The sequence below is a fragment of the Cherax quadricarinatus genome, unplaced genomic scaffold (assembly GCF_038502225.1).
Source record: "Cherax quadricarinatus isolate ZL_2023a unplaced genomic scaffold, ASM3850222v1 Contig82, whole genome shotgun sequence".
Classification (NCBI taxonomy): Eukaryota; Metazoa; Arthropoda; class Malacostraca; order Decapoda; family Parastacidae; genus Cherax; species Cherax quadricarinatus.
The window spans coordinates 107,501-124,876 of NW_027195108.1; the positions used below are offsets into that span (position 1 = coordinate 107,501).

A 17,376-nucleotide genomic window follows, 5' to 3' on the forward strand; every position below is an offset into this window, starting at 1 on the left:
CTATCATCCAGCAGTGACAACACTGTTACTATCATCCAGCAGTGACAACACTGCTACTATCATCCTGCAATGACAACACTGCTACTATCATCCAGCAGTGACAACACTGTTACTATCATCCAGCAGTGACAACACTGTTAGTATCATCCAGCAGTGACACTATTATCCTGCAGTGACAACACTGTTACTATCATCCTGCAGTGACAACACTGCTACTATCATCCTGCAATGACAACACTGCTACTATCATCCAGCAGTGACAACACTGTTAGTATCATCCAGCAGTGACACTATTATCCTGCAGTGACAACACTGTTACTATCATCCAGCAGTGACAACACTGCTACTATCATCCTGCAATGACAACACTGCTACTATCATCCAGCAGTGACAACACTGTTACTATCATCCAGCAGTGACAACACTGTTAGTATCATCCAGCAGTGACACTATCATCCTGCAGTGACAACACTGTTACTATCATCCAGCAGTGACAACAGTTACTATCATCCTGCAGTGACAACTGTTACTATCATCCTGCAGTGACAACTGTTACTACACACACACACAAACACACACAGAAACACACAAACACACACGTAAACACACACAAACACACACACACACACACACGTAAACACACAAACACACACACACACACACACACACACACACACACACACACACACACACATACTAACACACACACACACGCGCGCGCGCGCAATCCTGCCAAATGCAAAGTCATGAAGATTGGCGAGGGGCAAAGAAGACCGCAGACAGAGTATAGGCTAGGTGGACAAAGACTACAGACCTCACTCAGGGAGAAAGACCTTGGGGTGACCATAACACCGAGCACATCACCGGAGGCACACATCAACCAAATAACCGCTGCAGCATACGGGCGCCTGGCAAACCTGACAATAGCGTTCCGATACCTTAATAAGGAATCGTTCAAGACACTGTACACTGTGTATGTTAGGCCCATACTGGAGTATGCAGCACCAGTCTGGAACCCACACCTGGTCAAGCACGTCAAGAAGTTAGAGAAAGCACAAAGGTTTGCAACAAGGTTAGTCCCAGAGCTCAGGGGAATGTTGTACGAGGAAAGGTTAAGGGAAATCGGACTGACGACACTGGAGGACAGAAGGGTCAGGGGAGACATGATAACGACATACAAGATACTGCGGGGAATAGACAAGGTGGACAGAGATAGGATGTTCCAGAGAGGGGACACAGGGACAAGGGGTCACAACTGGAAGCTGAAGACTCAGACGAGTCACAGGGACGTTAGGAAGTATTTCTTCAGTCATAGAGTTGTCAGCAAGTGGAATAGCCTAGCAAGTGAAGTAGTGGAGGCAGGAACCATACATAGTTTTAAGAAGAGGTATGATACAGCTCAGGAAGCAGAGAGGGAGAGGACCTAGTAGCGATCAGTGAAGAGGCGGGGCCAGGAGCTATAATTCGACTCCAGCAACCACATATATGAGAGCACACACAACACCAGTACGCTGAGGTCTCTGCTGGGTTAGTGTTGAGTGTTACAGTGTACCATGGCTTGCTTCTCTGCTGGGTTAGTGTGGGGTGTTACAGTGCACCATGGCTTGCTTCACTGCTGGGTTAGTGTGGAGTGTTACAGTGTACCATGGCTTGCTTCTCTGCTGGGTTAGTGTGGAGTGTTACAGTGTACCATGGCTTGCTTCTCTGCTGGGTTAGTGTGGGGTGTTACAGTGTACCATGGCTTGCTTCTCTGCTGGGTTAGTGTGGAGTGTTACAGTGTACCATGGCTTGCTTCTCTGCTGGGTTAGTGTGGAGTGTTACAGTGTACCATGGCTTGCTTCTCTGCTGGGTTAATGTGGAGTGTTACAGTGTACCATGGCTTGCTTCACTGCTGGGTTAGTGTTGAGTGTTACAGTGTACCATGGCTTGCTTCACTGCTGGGTTAGTGTGGAGTGTTACAGTGTACCATGGCTTGCTTCACTGCTGGGTTAGTGTTGAGTGTTACAGTGTACCATGGCTTGCTTCTCTGCTGGGTTAGTGTTGAGTGTTACAGTGTACCATGGCTTGCTTCTATGCTGGGTTAGTGTGGAGTGTTACAGTGTACCATGGCTTGCTTCTCTGCTGGGTTAGTGTGGAGTGTTACAGTGTACCATGGCTTGCTTCTCTGCTGGGTTAGTGTGGAGTGTTACAGTGTACCATGGCTTGCTTCTCTGCTGGGTTAATGTGGAGTGTTACAGTGTACCATGGCTTGCTTCACTGCTGGGTTAGTGTTGAGTGTTACAGTGTACCATGGCTTGCTTCACTGCTGGGTTAGTGTGGAGTGTTACAGTGTACCATGGCTTGCTTCACTGCTGGGTTAGTGTTGAGTGTTACAGTGTACCATGGCTTGCTTCTCTGCTTGGTTAGTGTTGAGTGTTACAGTGTACCATGGCTTGCTTCTATGCTGGGTTAGTGTGGAGTGTTACAGTGTACCATGGCTTGCTTCTCTGCTGGGTTAGTGTGGGGTGTTACAGTGTACCATGGCTTGCTTCTCTGCTGGGTTAATGTGGGGTGTTACAGTGTACCATGGCTTGCTTCTCTGCTGGGTTAATGTGGAGTGTTACAGTGTACCATGGCTTGCTTCTCTGCTGGGTTAGTGTGGAGTGTTACAGTGTACCATGGCTTGCTTCACTGCTGGGTTAGTGTGGAGTGTTACAGTGTACCATGGCTTGCTTTTCTGCTGGGTTAGTGTGGGGTGTTACAGTGTACCATGGCTTGCTTCTCTGCTGGGTTAGTGTGGAGTGTTACAGTGCACCATGGCTTGCTTTTCTGCTGGGTTAGTGTGGGGTGTTACAGTGTACCATGGCTTGCTTTTCTGCTGGGTTAGTGTGGGGTGTTACAGTGTACCATGGCTTGCTTTTCTGCTGGGTTAGTGTTGAGTGTTACAGTGCACCATGGCTTGCTTCTCTGCTGGGTTAGTGTGGAGTGTTACAGTGTACCATGGCTTGCTTCTCTGCTGGGTTAGTGTGGAGTGTTACAGTGTACCATGGCTTGCTTCACTGCTGGGTTAGTGTTGAGTGTTACAGTGTACCATGGCTTGCTTCTCTGCTGGGTTAGTGTTGAATGTTACAGTGTACCATGGCTTGCTTTTCTGCTGGGTTAGAGTTGAGTGTTACAGTGCACCATGGCTTGCTTCTCTGCTGGGTTAATGTGGGGTGTTACAACAAAGATAGGAAGGTGAGACAGAGGGTGTGTTTCCAGTAGCTGGTGTTGGTGACACAATCAACACGTAGGATACTGTCAGGTAATGAGAACAAACCCATTTGTCTCAATGCTGGTGGAAATGATATTGGGAAGGGCAGGAGATGGGAGCTGCTGGATAAGTACAGGACATCTATAGATTTAATTAGGTCTAAGGTAGGGGTCCAGATCATAGCATCTTTCCTAGAAGGGGTGGGCATTGGCTGGATGTCTAGGGCAATGGCTGGATGTCTAGGGCAATTGGTGTAAATTGATGGCTAGACAGGTGCTGCAACTTGGAATCCCATTCACTGACAACTGGAACAACATCTACAGTAAACATGGTATGTATGCAAGGGACGGGGTATATCTCTCTTCGACAGAGTTGGCAATAGCCAACTGACTGACTGAATGACTTGACTGATTGAGTGACCTGACTGACTTACTGAGTGACTTGACTGACTTACTGAGTGACTTGACTGACTACTGAATGACTTGACTGACTTATTGAATGATTTGACTGACTTACTGAATGGCTTAAGAACATAAGAAAGAAGGAACACTGCAACAGGCCTACTGACCCATGTCCATGTCCCCCCCCAGATTAGACCAATGACCCCCCAGATTAGCCCAATGACCCACCCAGTCTGGTCACCTCCACTCAAGGATGGAGCACTGCACCAGACCCAGCAGCACAAGCTAGTCAGGTCCAACTCACACCCACCCACACCAACTCATGTATTTATCTAACCTATTTTTAAAACTACACAACGTATTAGCCTGAATAACTGTACTCGGGAGTTTGTTCCACTCATCCACAACTCTATTACCAAACCAGTGCTTTCCTATATACTTCCTGAATCAAATTTTTCCAACTTAAAAACCATTGCTGTGAGTCCTGTCTTGGCTGGAAATTCTCAGCACGCTATTTACATCCCCTTTATTTATTCCTGTTTTCCATTTATACACCTCGATCATATCCCCCCTAATTCTACGCCTTAATAGAGTACAGATTCAGGGCCTCAGTCTATCCTCATAGGGAAGATTTCTGATATATGGGATCATCTTTGTCATCCTCCTCTGTACGTTTTCCAGAGCATTTATATCCATTCTGTAATACGGTGACCAGAACTGAGCAGCATAGTCTAAATGAGGCCTAACCAAGGATATATAGAGTTGAAGAACAACCTGAGGACTTCTATTATTTATACTTCTAGATATGAAGCCAAGAATTCTGTTAGCTTTATTGCCAACACTAATGCACTGTTGTCTTGGTTTCAGATTACTGCTAACCAGAACTCCTATATCCTTTTCGCAATCAGTAATATTAAGATCTACATTATATAGTTTATATGTGGCATGGTTATTGTCCTGTCCAACATTTAGAACTTTGCATTTGTCAGTATTAAACTGCATCTGCCACTTCTCCGACCATTGCATCAGTCTATTCAAATCATCCTGGAGTGCTCTAGTGTCCTCATTAGAATGAATTGGAAGGCCTATTTTGGTGTCATCAGCAAATTTGCTTATGTCGCTATTTATTCCCTCATCTATGTCGTTTATGTAAATTGTGAACAACAACGGGCCCAACACTGACCCCTGAGGAACACCGCTTGTGACGTGCCCCTTGACTGACTTACTGAATGACTTGATTGACTTACTGAGTGACTGGACTGACTTACTGAATGACTTGATTGACTTACTGAGTGACTTGACTGACTTACTGAATGACTTGATTGACTTACTGAGTGACTTGACTGATTTAGTGAATGACTTGACTGACTTACTGAATGACTTGACTGACTTACTGAATGACTTGACTGACTTACTGAATGACTTGACTGACTTACTGAATGACTTGACTGTAATATATTATTTCTGAAAAGATAAAGAGAATGATTTCCATGGAATTAAAGCATGGAATCATAGATAAACAAGAGAGGTGTCCAGGTTTTGGGTTGAGGGGGAAGAGGGAGGGGGGGGGGGTAGCTGGCTCGTAACTCAAATGTCGGCTCGTAACTCAAATGTCGGCTCGTAACTCAAATGTCGGCTCGTAACTCAAATGTTGGCTCGTAACTCAAATGTCGGCTCGTAACTCAAATGTCGGCTCGTAACTCAAATGTCGGCTCGTAACTCAAATGTCGGCTCGTAACTCAAATGTGGGCTCGTAACTCAAATGTTGGCTCGTAACTGAGACCAAAAATCAACCCAGGGACGGCACTTATCTCAAAAAACTCTTAAGTTAGGACACTCGTAAGTCAAGGTTCCACTGTATACTTATTCATCCTTTTTCTCTTAAAATATGTTATATCTACAACTAAACTAGTAAGTAAGTAAGTAAGTAAGTAAGTAAGTAAGTAAGTTTATTCCTTTCACAGATAACACCACTGACCACTATCCCATCTTTCTCATAACCAACTTGGGTAAAGTGTCCCAGGACACAACTAAGATCACATTCCCACTACACGACACCTTGTGTAAAGTGTCCCAGGACACAACTAAGATCACATTCCCACTACACGACACCTTGTGTAAAGTGTCCCAGGACACAACTAAGATCACATTCCCACTACAAGACACCTTGTGTAAAGTGTCCCAGGACACAACTAAGATCACATTCCCACTACACGACACCTTGTGTCAAGTGTCCCAGGACACACCTAAGATCACATTCCCACTACACGACACCTTGTGTAGTGTCCCAGGACACAACTAAGATCACATTCCCACTACACGACACCTTGTGTAAAGTGTCCCGGGACACAACTAAGATCACATTCCCACTACACGACACCTTGTGTAAAGTGTCCCGGGACACAACTAAGATCACATTCCCACTACACGACACCTTGTGTAAAGTGTCCCAGGACACAACTAAGATCACATTCCCACTACACGACACCTTGTGTAAAGTGTCCCAGGACACAACTAAGATCACATTCCCACTACACGACACCTTGTGTAAAGTGTCCCAGGACACAACTAAGATCACATTCCCACTACACGACACCTTGTGTAAAGTGTCCCAGGACACAACTAAGATCACATTCCCACTACACGACACCTTGTGTAAAGTGTCCCAGGACACAACTAAGATCACATTCCCACTACACGACACCTTGTGTAAAGTGTCCCAGGACACAACTAAGATCACATTCCCACTACACGACACCTTGTGTAAAGTGTCCCAGGACACAACTAAGATCACATTCCCACTACACGACACCTTGTGTCAAGTGTCCCAGGACACACCTAAGATCACATTCCCACTACACGACACCTTGTGTAGTGTCCCAGGACACAACTAAGATCACATTCCCACTACACGACACCTTGTGTAAAGTGTCCCGGGACACAACTAAGATCACATTCCCACTACACGACACCTTGTGTAAAGTGTCCCGGGACACAACTAAGATCACATTCCCACTACACGACACCTTGTGTAAAGTGTCCCAGGACAAAACTAAGATCACATTCCCACTACACGACACCTTGTGTAAAGTGTCCCAGGACACAACTAAGATCACATTCCCACTACACGACACCTTGTGTAAAGTGTCCCAGGACACAACTAAGATCACATTCCCACTACACGACACCTTGTGTCAAGTGTCCCAGGTCACAACTAAGATCACATTCCCACTACACGACACCTTGTGTAAAGTGTCCCAGGACACAACTAAGATCACATTCCCACTACACGACACCTTGTGTAAAGTGTCCCAGGACACAACTAAGATCACATTCCCACTACACGACACCTTGTGTAAAGTGTCCCAGGACACAACTAAGATCACATTCCCACTACACGACACCTTGTGTCAAGTGTCCCAGGACACAACTAAGATCACATTCCCACTACATGACACCTTGTGTAAAGTGTCCCAGGACACAACTAAGATCACATTCCCACTACATGACACCTTGTGTAAAGTGTCCCAGGACACAACTAAGATCACATTCCCACTACACGACACCTTGTGTAAAGTGTCCCAGGACACAACTAAGATCACATTCCCACTACACGACACCTTGTGTAAAGTGTCCCAGGACACAACTAAGATCACATTCCCACTACACGACACCTTGTGTCAAGTGTCCCAGGACACAACTAAGATCACATTCCCACTACATGACACCTTGTGTAAAGTGTCCCAGGACACAACTAAGATCACATTCCCACTACACGACACCTTGTGTAAAGTGTCCCAGGACACAACTAAGATCACATTCCCACTACACGACACCTTGTGTAAAGTGTCCCAGGACACAACTAAGATCACATTCCCACTACACGACACCTTGTGTAAAGTGTCCCAGGACACAACTAAGATCACATTCCCACTACACGACACCTTGTGTAAAGTGTCCCAGGACACAACTAAGATCACATTCCCACTACACGACACCTTGTGTTAAGTGTCCCAGGACACAACTAAGATCACATTCCCACTACACGACACCTTGTGTAAAGTGTCCCAGGACACAACTAAGATCACATTCCCACTACACGACACCTTGTGTAAAGTGTCCCAGGACACAACTAAGATCACATTCCCACTACACGACACCTTGTGTAATGTCCCAGGACACAACTAAGATCACATTCCCACTACACGTCACCTTGTGTAAAGTGTCCCAGGACACAACTAAGATCACATTCCCACTACACGACACCTTGTGTAAAGTGTCCCAGGACACAACTAAGATCACATTCCCACTACACGACACCTTGTGTAAAGTGTCCCAGGACACAACTAAGATCACATTCCCACTACACGACACCTTGTGTAAAGTGTCCCAGGACACAACTAAGATCACATTCCCACTACACGACACCTTGTGTAAAGTGTCCCAGGACACAACTAAGATCACATTCCCACTACACGACACCTTGTGTTAAGTGTCCCAGGACACAACTAAGATCACATTCCCACTACACGACACCTTGTGTAAAGTGTCCCAGGACACAACTAAGATCACATTCCCACTACACGTCACCTTGTGTAAAGTGTCCCAGGACACAACTAAGATCACATTCCCACTACACGACACCTTGTGTAAAGTGTCCCAGGACACAACTAAGATCACATTCCCACTACACGACACCTTGTGTAAAGTGTCCCAGGACACAACTAAGATCACATTCCCACTACACGACACCTTGTGTAAAGTGTCCCAGGACACAACTAAGATCACATTCCCACTACACGACACCTTGTGTAAAGTGTCCCAGGACACAACTAAGATCACATTCCCACTACACGACACCTTGTGTTAAGTGTCCCAGGACACAACTAAGATCACATTCCCACTACACGACACCTTGTGTAAAGTGTCCCAGGACACAACTAAGATCACATTCCCACCACACGTCGAGTTATCTGTATATAACTATTTCAGCATTTAGTGACACTGACTGGCAAAACCAGCTAGCAATTTTGATATTAATGTGTTAATATTTTACAAAAAAAAAAAAAACCTGTATAACAAGCATTGCCCAATAAAAACAACAGTCCCTGACTTACAAACAACAGTCCCTGACTTACAAACAACAGTCCCTGACTTACAAACAACAGTCCCTGACTTGCAAACAACAGTCCCTGACTTACAAACAACAGTCCCTGACTTACAAACAACAGTCCCTGACTTACAAACAACAGTCCCTGACTTACAAACAACAGTCCCTGACTTACAAACAACAGTCCCTGACTTACAAACAACAGTCCCTGACTTGCAAAACAACAGTCCCTGACTTACAAACAACAGTCCCTGACTTACAAACAACAGTCCCTGACTTACAAACAACAGTCCCTGACTTACAAACAACAGTCCCTGACTTACAAACAACAGTCCCTGACTTACAAACAACAGTCCCTGACTTACAAACAACAGTCCCTGACTTACAAACAACAGTCCCTGACAAACAACAGTCCCTGACTTACAAACAACAGTCCCTGACTTACAAACAACAGTCCCTGACTTACAAACAACAGTCCCTGACTTACAAACAACAGTCCCTGACTTACAAACAACAAACAACAGTCCCTGACTTACAAACAACAGTCCCTGACTTACAAACAGTCCCTGACTTGCAAACAACTGACTTACAAACAACAGTCCCTGACTTACAAACAACAGTCCCTGACTTACAAACAACAGTCCCTGACTTGCAAACAACAGTCCCTGACTTGCAAACAACAAACAACAGTCCCTGCAAACAACAGTCCCTGACTTGCAAACAACAGTTGCAAACAACAGTCCCTGACTTGCAAACAACAGTCCCTGACTTGCAAACAACAGCCCCTGACAAACAACAGTCCCTGACTTACAAACAACAGTCCCTGACTTACAAACAACAGTCCCTGACTTACAAACAACAGTCCCTGACTTACAAACAACAGTCCCTGACTTACAAACAACAGTCCCTGACTTACAAACAACAGTCCCTGACTTACAAACAACAGTCCCTGACTTACAAACAACAGTCCCTGACTTACAAACAACAGTCCCTGACTTACAAACAACAGTCCCTGACTTACAAACAACAGTCCCTGACTTACAAACAACAGTCCCTGACTTACAAACAACAAACAACAGTCCCTGACTTACAAACAACAGTCCCTGACTTACAAACAACAGTCCCTGACTTACAAACAACAGTCCCTGACTTACAAACAACAGTCCCTGACTTACAAACAACAGTCCCTGACTTACAAACAACAGTCCCTGACTTACAAACAACAGTCCCTGACTTACAAACAACAGTCCCTGACTTACAAACAACAGTCCCTGACTTACAAACAACAGTCCCTGACTTACAAACAACAGTCCCTGACTTACAAACAACAGTCCCTGACTTACAAACAACAGTCCCTGACTTACAAACAACAGTCCCTGACTTACAAACAACAGTCCCTGACTTACAAACAACAGTCCCTGCCTTCCCTGACTTACAAACAACAGTCCCTGACTTACAAACAACAGTCCCTGACTTACAAACAACAGTCCCTGACTTGCAAACAACAGTCCCTGACTTGCAAACAACAGTCCCTGACTTGCAAACAGTCCCTGACTTGCAAACAACAGTCCCTGACTTGCAAACAACAGTCCCTGACTTGCAAACAACAGTCCCTGACTTACAAACAACAGCCCCTGACTTACAAACAACAGTCCCTGACTTACAAACAACAGTCCCTGACTTACAAACAACAGTCCCTGACTTACAAACAACAGTCCCTGACTTACAAACAGCATCCTCAAATCTATTGATAAAAAACATCTATATGAAAAACGGTACAGAATGGGTCTAATAAGAAAGGATCTCACAAAACGTTACTCATCAATACTAACCAATCTAATAAGGAGGTCAATTTTTTTTTTCAACAAGTCGGCCGTCTCCCACCGAGGCAGGGTGACCCAAGAAGAAAGAAAATCCCCAAAAAGAAAATACTTTCATCATCATTCAACACTTTCACCACACACACATAGTCACTGTTTTTGCAGAGGTGCTCAGAATACAACAGTTTAGAAGCATATACGTATAAAGATACACAACATATCCCACCAAACTGCTAATATCCCAAAACCCTCCTTTAGATCTCATGACATAAAGGTGATATGAAAAAGACCTGGAAAAACCTTATTTGAAATTCTAGGATCAAGAAAAACAGTCACAAGACATTAACTTAACTAAACCAGATGAACCTCTCCTACAGCCAACCAACTTAATGTCTTTTTCTCTACCGTAGGAACAAAACTAGCGAGTATTATTATTATTATTATTATTATAATCAAGGGGAAGCGCTAAACCCGGAGGATTATACAGCACCTGGGGATGGGGGATGTGGAAGGCATTCAGGCTTAATTCGGGGAACTGGAGCATAGATCCAATTCCCTAAATCAAGAGCCCCTGACCAACATCAAGGACCCTTCCTTGAGGTTGAACTAGCAAGTAAAATCCCAAGCTCAAACATTTAACCACAAGACAACCTCATTGGCAACTACCCTAATACTATTTTTAGCCCCAACAATGCCTAATAAAATCTGGTTTATCATAAAAACACTAAACAACAAGACAGGGAACCTAAATAATTTACCACCAATTATGTATAAAAAAAACTTCTAATTTGCTGTCACCAATTATTGTAACACTTTTTAAGAAATCCATTGAATCTTCCACCTTCCCATACATACTCAAGACAGCAAGAGTCACCTCAGTCATCAAAGGAGGTGATCCAATTGAACAATTATAGGCCTATATCAAACCTGTCCCTATCTAAAAATCTTCGAAAATTTAATTCACAAACAAGTCTACTCCTACTTCGTATCCCACAACATACTCAACCTTTGTCAGTTTGGGTTCAGACCGAAAAAAATTACTTATTTTGCTATTATACAGCTTTTGATAAAAGTTGACTATGACCTTTAGCACAAAAAAAACTTGAAAATTACGAGGTCAGAGGACACTCTCTCGATTACCTAAAATCTTATCTTAACAACAGAACCCAGTATGTATACACAAATGAAGCCTGTTCACTACACAACCTGTTCCTGTTGGAGTCCCACGGGGTAGCATTCTTGGCCCACTTCTCTTTCTCATTTACATCAGTGATCTACCAAATGCATCTAATCTCCTTAAACCCCTTTTATTTGCAGTTGACACAACTTATGTCTTTTCTCACCCAAACCCAACCATACTAACAGACACAGTAAATACTGAACTGCTAAAAATATCAACTTGGATGATTACCAACAAACTTACTCTCTGACTCAAGAAATCGTAATGACACGATTGCAAATAAACAATACCCCCGGCCGGGATTGAAGATTGAGACTCTATGACCGCGGGTTCAATCCCGGCCGGGGGTATGGTTTTTAAACTTACTCTCAATATAAACAAAACCTACTTCATGGTTTTTAGAAACAGCGCTTCAAATGTACAGCTAAACATATTGATAAATGGTTCACCTATTTCTAGACAGACAGAGGGCAAATTTCTAGGTCTCCACCTTGATTGAAGTCTCAAATTTCCAAGAATGTCTTCAAAATAGTAGGTATCCTTTCAAATATATAGTACTATGTACCCCAGTCAACTCTTCTAGTTTTGTACATATTGAATATACTCTAATTGTATTTGTGCATAGGGCTCAACCACAGCAAATCACCTTAAGCCTTCAATAACCCAGCAAAAAGCTGCAGTGTGATTGATTACTAACTCCTGCATTAAACACACTCCACCTCTTTTTCAAGAGTCTTAACTTGCTTAATATACAAAACATCCACACTTATTATTGTGCCTACTACATACACAGAACACTGTACTCTAATGTAAACCCTCCTCTCAAACTCCTCCTTAATAACTATAACAGAACACACAACCATAATACGAGACAAATCACTCTTCAATATCCCTTGTGTTCATCTCTCCTTATGCAAAAATGCTATGCACATAAAGGGCCCAAAGCTCTTGAATTTATTGCCAGAACACACTAAAGGACCCCTGTCTGCAAATCAGTTTAAGGCCCTATTAAGAAATCACATCACCCAAAATAAACCAGACAAACCTAACCACTACCAGTTTCTCAAAAGCTACTCATATTGTGCTGATGTATGCTCAACCACTTGCTACAAAATTAGGATACTCACCTATTTGTGGTTGCAGGGGTCGAGTCTTAGCTCCTGGCCCCGCCTCTTCACCGGTTGCTATTGGGTCCTCTCTCTCCCCGCTCCATGAGCTTTATCAAACCTCGTCTTAAAACTGTGTATGGTTCCTGCCTCCACTACGTCATTTTCTAGTCTATTCCACTGCCTGACAACTCTATGACTGAAGAAATACTTCCTACTATCTCTCTGACTCGTTTGTGTCTTCAACTTCCAATTGTGGCCTCTTGTTTCTGTGTCCCCTCCCTGGAACATCCTGTCTTTGTCCACCTTGTCTATTCCACGCAGTATTTTATATGTCGTTATCATGTCTCCCCTGACCCTCCTGTCCTCCAGTATCGTCAGGCCGATTTCCCTTAATCTTTCTTCATAGGACATTCCCCTTAGCTCTGGAACTAACCTTGTCGCAAACCTTTGTACTTTCTCTAGTTTCTTGACGAGCTTTATCAAGTGCGGGTTCCAAACAGGTGCTGCATACTCCAGTATGGGCCTGACATACACGGTGTACAGTGTCTTGAACGATTCCTTACTAAGGTATCGGAACGCTGTTCTCAGGTTTGCCAGGCGCCCATATGCTGCAGCAATTATCTGGTTGATGTGTGCTTCCGGAGACATGCTCGGTGTTATACTCACCCCAAGATCTTTCTCCTTGAGTGAGGTTTGCAGTCCTTGGCCACCTAGCATATACTCTGTCTGCGGTCTTCTTTGCCCTTCCCCAATCTTCATGACTTTGCATTTGGCGGGGATAAATTCGAGAAGCCAGTTGCTGGACCAGGTGTCCAGTCTGTCCAGGTCTCTTTGTAGTCCTGTCTGATCCTCATCTGATTTAATTCTCCAGAATGTCAATATTTCATTGTTTTAAATAGTACTAGATTGTAATACATTATACTGTAAATTCTTTAAATTGTTACATTGTAGTACTGTATTCTTTATTAACTAATTCAACAGTGTAATAAGTCTCTACTAGATTTATCAAAGCCATGTAGCATTACCTGATATAATATACAATTCTCATGTACTCACTGTAACTCATCTAATGACCATATGAAGTATGTATTATTGCCTTCCTAATTGTAAGTGGCCCGGTGGCCTGGTGGCTAAAGCTCCCGCTTCACACACGGAGGGCCCGGGTTCGATTCCCGGCGGGTGGGAACATTTCGACACGTTTCCTTACACCTGTTGTCCTGTTCACCTAGCAGCAAATAGGTACCTGGGTGTTAGTCGACTGGTGTGGGTCGCATCCTGGGGGACAAGATTAAGGACCACAATGGAAATAAGTTAGACAGTCCTCGATGACGCACTGACTTTCTTGGCTTATCCTGGGTGGCTAACCCTCCGGGGTTAAAAATCCAAACGAAATCTTATCTTATCTTACCTTATCTTTAAGTTTGCCCGAAATGCTCATCACACAGAGGGACTTCTGGCATGTACACCCAGCTATTATATTCCTCTGTACAACCATGTAATTTGTCAAACTAAACATCTTAATCTAAATCTCTTAATTTTAATCTTCTATACAAAGTTCAAAGGGCCTCCATTATCATTAACAACTATTTTAGCATGTAAATAACATGTTAAAATATATAAACAAGACACGACTCGTAGCAATGGGTTCAAGTGTGAAAAAAATAGATTTATGAAAGATATATGAAAGATATAGGAAAGATATAGGAAAGATATAGGAAAGATATAGGAAAGATATAGGAAAGATATAGGAAAGATATAGGAAAGATATAGGAAAGATATAGGAAAGATAGGAAAGATATAGGAAAGATATAGGAAAGATATAGGAAAGATATAGGAAAGATATAGGAAAGATATAGGAAAGATATAGGAAAGATATAGGAAAGATATAGGAAAGATATAGGAAAGATATAGGAAAGATATAGGAAAGATATAGGAAAGATATAGGAAAGATATAGGAAAGATATAGGAAAGATAAAGGAAAGATATAGGAAAGATATAGGAAAGATATAGGAAAGATATAGGAAAGATATAGGAAAGATAGGAAAGATATAGGAAAGATAGGAAAGATATAGGAAAGATATAGGAAAGATATAGGAAAGATATAGGAAAGATATAGGAAAGATATAGGAAAGATATAGGAAAGATATAGGAAAGATAGGAAAGATATAGGAAAGATATAGGAAAGATATAGGAAAGATATAGGAAAGATATAGGAAAGATATAGGAAAGATATAGGAAAGATATAGGAAAGATATAGGAAAGATAGGAAAGATATAGGAAAGATATAGGAAAGATATAGGAAAGATAGGAAAGATATAGGAAAGATATAGGAAAGATAGGAAAGATATAGGAAAGATATAGGAAAGATATAGGAAAGATATAGGAAAGATATAGGAAAGATATAGGAAAGATATAGGAAAGATATAGGAAAGATATAGGAAAGATAGGAAAGATATAGGAAAGATATAGGAAAGATATAGGAAAGATAGGAAAGATATAGGAAAGATATAGGAAAGATATAGGAAAGATATAGGAAAGATATAGGAAAGATATAGGAAAGATATAGGAAAGATATAGGAAAGATATAGGAAAGATATAGGAAAGATATAGGAAAGATATAGGAAAGATATAGGAAAGATAGGAAAGATATAGGAAAGATATAGGAAAGATATAGGAAAGATATAGGAAAGATATAGGAAAGATATAGGAAAGATATAGGAAAGATATAGGAAAGATATAGGAAAGATAGGAAAGATATAGGAAAGATATAGGAAAGATATAGGAAAGATATAGGAAAGATATAGGAAAGATATAGGAAAGATAGGAAAGATATAGGAAAGATATAGGAAAGATAGGAAAGATATAGGAAAGATATAGGAAAGATATAGGAAAGATATAGGAAAGATATAGGAAAGATATAGGAAAGATATAGGAAAGATATAGGAAAGATATAGGAAAGATATAGGAAAGATATAGGAAAGATATAGGAAAGATATAGGAAAGATATAGGAAAGATATAGGAAAGATATAGGAAAGATATAGGAAAGATATAGGAAAGATATAGGATAGATATAGGAAAGATATAGGAAAGATATAGGAAAGATATAGGAAAGATATAGGAAAGATATAGGAAAGATATAGGAAAGATATAGGAAAGATATAGGAAAGATATAGGAAAGATATATGAAAGATATATGAAAGATATAGGAAAGATATAGGAAAGATATAGGAAAGATATATGAAAGATATAGGAAAGATATAGGAAAGATATAGGAAAGATATAGGAAAGATATAGGAAAGATATAGGAAAGATAAAGAAAAGATATAGGAAAGATATAGGAAAGATATAGGAAAGATATAGGAAAGATATAGGAAAGATATAGGAAAGATATAGGAAAGATAGGAAAGATATAGGAAAGATATAGGAAAGATATAGGAAAGATATAGGAAAGATATAGGAAAGATATAGGAAAGATATAGGAAAGATATAGGAAAGATATAGGAAAGATATAGGAAAGATATAGGAAAGATATAGGAAAGATAGGAAAGATATAGGAAAGATATAGGAAAGATATAGGAAAGATATAGGAAAGATATAGGAAAGATATAGGAAAGATATAGGAAAGATAGGAAAGATATAGGAAAGATATAGGAAAGATATAGGAAAGATATAGGAAAGATATAGGAAAGATATAGGAAAGATAGGAAAGATATAGGAAAGATATAGGAAAGATATAGGAAAGATATAGGAAAGATATAGGAAAGATATAGGAAAGATATAGGAAAGATATAGGAAAGATATAGGAAAGATATAGGAAAGATATAGGAAAGATATAGGAAAGATATAGGAAAGATATAGGAAAGATATAGGAAAGATATAGGAAAGATATAGGAAAGATATAGGAAAGATATAGGAAAGATATAGGAAAGATATAGGAAAGATATAGGAAAGATATAGGAAAGATAGGAAAGATAGGAAAGATATAGGAAAGATAGGAAAGATATAGGAAAGATATAGGAAAGATATAGGAAAGATATAGGAAAGATATAGGAAAGATATAGGAAAGATATAGGAAAGATAGGAAAGATATAGGAAAGATATAGGAAAGATAGGAAAGATATAGGAAAGATATAGGAAAGATAGGAAAGATATAGGAAAGATATAGGAAAGATATAGGAAAGATATAGGAAAGATATAGGAAAGATAGGAAAGATATAGGAAAGATATAGGAAAGATATAGGAAAGATATAGGAAAGATATAGGAAAGATAGGAAAGATATAGGAAAGATATAGGAAAGATATAGGAAAGATATAGGAAAGATATAGGAAAGATATAGGAAAGATATAGGAAAGATAGGAAAGATAGGAAAGATATAGGAAAGATATAGGAAAGATATAGGAAAGATATAGGAAAGATATAGGAAAGATATAGGAAAGATATAGGAAAGATATAGGAAAGATATAGGAAAGATATAGGAAAGATAGGAAAGATATAGGAAAGATATAGGAAAGATATAGGAAAG

The 17,376-nt window shown here is 41.1% G+C and overlaps 1 protein-coding gene across 10 annotated transcripts in view; it reads right to left on the reverse strand.

Annotated features, from left to right (window-relative positions):
• The window catches only part of CrebB (Cyclic-AMP response element binding protein B), a 307,082-nt gene that overhangs the window by 106,644 nt on the left and 183,062 nt on the right, over window positions 1-17,376 (reverse strand). The gene's annotated exons all lie outside the window — the stretch shown is intronic.